Source organism: Anabrus simplex, chromosome 4, assembly GCF_040414725.1.
Source record: "Anabrus simplex isolate iqAnaSimp1 chromosome 4, ASM4041472v1, whole genome shotgun sequence".
Classification (NCBI taxonomy): domain Eukaryota; kingdom Metazoa; phylum Arthropoda; class Insecta; order Orthoptera; family Tettigoniidae; genus Anabrus; species Anabrus simplex.
The window spans coordinates 27,489,939-27,494,032 of record NC_090268.1 but is presented as its reverse complement, the minus strand read 5'-3'; positions in this window follow the sequence as shown (position 1 = coordinate 27,494,032).

Below are 4,094 nucleotides of genomic sequence, written 5' to 3'. Positions count from 1 at the left end.
ATTCCCTTCTCGATTTGACTAGCAGACGGCAAGGGAGCATGCATTTTTTCAAAACTCTTTTAGCTGATTCTCTTTATCATTAGAAATAGATGCCCCCTTGCAAGGGTGCCGCCGCTTATAAAAAAATTACCCATCAAAATGTGACTGACATTACGCATAGTGAATTGCGGTAGTCAAGTGGACCTGTCGTTATAATCACAACTCTGCAAGTCTCACTTTACATTGGAAACAACATCTGCGGACCTCCCTATGCTGTTTCTCGGATAACGTCAAGAGACATACAATTTAAAAAATCTTATTCACTTCATGTACAGTAATTTATTTCGATATCCGTATACAATGTAGAATACCGTAGCGAAGCACGGGTACATTTGCTAGTCTTACTATTACTATATATAAAAATGTATGTATGTGTGTAAATGACACATCTCCTCCTAAACCACTGGAGTAATTTAAATCAAATTTTGAACACTTATTATTTGCTATCTGTGGACGAGCACTATGGGGCTAAGCCATCTCTAGTCCCCTTAGGGGTGAGGATCAGGGGGTTAGGTACAAAAGTAATCGGAAAGAGTGTCGAATCCATAGTTTTTGAGGTCACTGATGTGAATAGTGACACTCTGGAATTTTTTAAAGTCCAAGTTCAGCCCCCTTTGTAGTGGGGGGCAAGGGGGTGTAAGATATAAAAATAATCGAAAATAGTGTTGAATCCATAGTTCTCAGGGTTGCTGAGATGAACAGTGACACTTCAGAATTTTTAAAGTCCAAGTTTATCCCCCCTTTGGGTGGGGGCGAGGGGAATGAGATGCAAAAATAATCAAAAATATTGTTGAATCCATAGTTTTCTGGATCGGTGAGATGAATAGTAACTTTCCAAATTTTTTGAAGTCAAAGTTCAGCCCCCTTTGTGGTGGGGAACGGAGGGGAGTGAGATATAAAATCAATCGAAAATACTGTCAATTCCATAGTTTTCGGGGTCACTGAAATGAATTGTAACACTCAGCAGTTTTTTAAGTCAATATTAAGCCCTCTTTGCCTCGGTGGCGGTCGAGGGGGGAGTGATTTATAAAAATAATCGAAAATAGTGTCAAATCCATAGTTTTGAGGTTGCTGAGATGAATAGTGACACTCCGGAATTTTTAATGTCCAAGTTCAGCCCCCTTTTGGGAAGGGGACATGGGGGAATGGGACACAAACAAATCGAAAATAGTGTTGAAGCCATAGTTTTCAGGGTTGTGGAGATGAATAGTACACCTCCAGATTTTTTAAAGTCCAAGTTCTGCCCCTTTTTGCGTGGGAGGCGAGGGGCGAATGAGAGATAAAAATTATCGAGAATAGTGTCAGATGCATAGTTTTTGGGGTCACTCAGATGAATAGTAACACTCCAGATATTTTCAAGTCAAAGTTCAGCTCTCTGTTTGGAGGGGGCGAGAGTGGGGGAGTGAGATATAAAAATAAATAGTCGAAAATACTGTGGAATCCATAGTTTTAGGGGTCTCTGAGATGAACAGTACCACTCTGGATATTTTAAAGTCCAAGTTCAGCCCACTTTTGGGTAAGGGGGGTGGGGGGGTGAGATATAAAGTTCAGGCCCCTTTGGCATAGGGCGATAGAAAGGGTAAAAGAATAAAATGACGCAAATGATGGATATTATGGATGTATGTGTGTATTTTCCAGCATAGCTGTCAACTAAATTTGGTACAAATATTACTTACTATCTGTGAAAAATCTTGTTGGGGCAAGACACCCCTGGAACCCCTAAGGGAGGAGGTGAAATATAAATAGTGCTAAAAACAACCGATATTAGTGTCGAATCCACAGTTTTGAGGACTACTGGACCGATTTATACCAAACTTGGTACACATATGACTTACTATCAGAAGACTAACCGCGTGGGGGTAAGACACCGCTGGCACCCTTATTGGTTGGGAGTGAGGGATGAGAAAAAAGAGTAATCGAAAATAGTGTCAAATCCATAGTTTTCGGGCTTGTTGAGATGATGGTGACACTCCGGATTTTTAAAGTCCAAGTGCAGCCCTCTTTGGCATCGTGGGTGAGTAAAGGTGAAAAGGAATATTTCCAAAATGACCGAGATAATGAATGTATGTGTGTACGTTCCAGTATAGCTCTCTATCAATATTGATACAAGTATGAATTACTATCTGGAAAAAAATATTGTGGGGGTAAGAGACCCCTATCCCTCTAGAGTAGGGGTGAAATGTAAAAATAATCGAAAACAACCGATATTTGAGTTGAATGCATAGTTTTTGGGGTCGCTGAGATGAACTGTGACACTCTGGATGCCGTTTAAGACAAAGTTCAGTCCCAATCGGCAGAGGGGGTGAGAACAAGGGAAGAAAAGAAAATGTCCAAAGTGACCGAGTTTACGGACATAAGTGTATATGTTCTAGCATACCTCTCAGTCAAACTTGGTACCTATATCAATTACCTGGAAGAAATTACTAGAGGGGTACAATTCAGCTAGCACCATTAGCGAAGATGTTGAATGATGAAAAAATACAGAAAGAGGGGTAAACTTTTAAAATAATAAAAAACAACAAATACCCTGAGGTAAATAATGACTCTCCAGATGTCTTTCAAGTTTATGTTCGGCCAGCATTGGCATGAGGATGAGAAGGGGAGTGAAGTAAAATATCCATACTTATGGAAATTATGCATGTATGTATGATTCTTCTGGCATAGCCCTTATACAGTGTTGGTACACATATGACTTACTATCTGAAATAACCTCCTCTTCGAACCATGTGACCTTGCCGCAGTGGGGAGGCTTGCGTGTCCCAATGATGCAGATAGCTGAGCCGCAGGTGCAACCATATTGGATGGGTATCTGTTGAGAGACCAGACTAACGAATGGTTCATCGAAAGGGGAGTAGCAGCCTTTGAGTAGTTGCGAGGGCAGCAGTCTAGATGATTGACTGATACGGCCTTGTAATAATACTCAGCATGGCTTAGCTGTGTTGATACTGCTACACTGCTGAAAGCAACGGGAAACTACAGCCGTAACTAACTCCCGAGGACATGCAGCTCTCTCTGTATGAATGATGTACTGATGATGGCTTCCTCCCAGGTAAAATATTCCCCCATTCGGATCTCCGGGTGGGGACTACACGAGAGGGGGCGATCATCAGGAAGATGGATACTGACATTCTGCGAGTCGGAGCGTGGAATGTTAGAAGTTTGAATCGTTCTGGTAGGTTAGAGAATCTGAAGAGGGAGATGGATAGGCTAAAGTTAGATGTAGTTGGTATAAGTGAAGTACGTTGGCAGGAAGAACAAGATTTTTGGTCAGGCAACTACCGAATTATCAACACAAAATCAAACAGGGAAAATGCAGGAGTTGGTTTAATAATGAATAAAATAGGGCAGAGGTAAGCTATTACGACCAGCATAGTGAACGCATTATTGGTGTAAGATAGACACCAAACCAATGTCCACCACAATAGTGCAGGTCTATATGTCCATTAGTTCAGCAGATGAAGAAATCGAAAGAATATATATGAGGAGATAGAAGATTTAATACAATATGTAAAAGGTGACGAGAATCTAATTGTGATGGGAGACTGGAATGCAGTGGTAGGCCAAGGAAGAGAAGGTAGTACAGTAGGAGAATTTGGACTGGGACAAAGGAACGAAAGAGGAAGTTGGCTGGTTGAATTCTGCACTGATCATAATTTAGTCCTTGCCAATACTTGGTTCAAACACCACAAACGACGGCTGTACATGTGGACGAGACCTGGAGACACTGGAAGGTATCAAATAGACTTCATTATGATTAGGCAGAGATTCAGAAACCAGGTGTTGGATTGCAAAACTTTCCCAGGAGCAGACGTGGACTCTGACCACAACTTGTTGGTCATGAAATGCCATCTGAAATTTAAGAAAGTGAAGAAAGGAAAGAATGCAAAAAGATGGGATCTAGACAAGTTGAAAGAAAAGAGTGTGAAGGATTGTTTCAAGGAACATCTTGCACAAGGACTAAATGAAAAGGCTGAAGGAAACACTATAGAGGAAGAGTGGAGAGTCATGAAAAATGAAGTCAGTAAGGCTGCTGAAGAAATGTTAGGAAGGAAGGA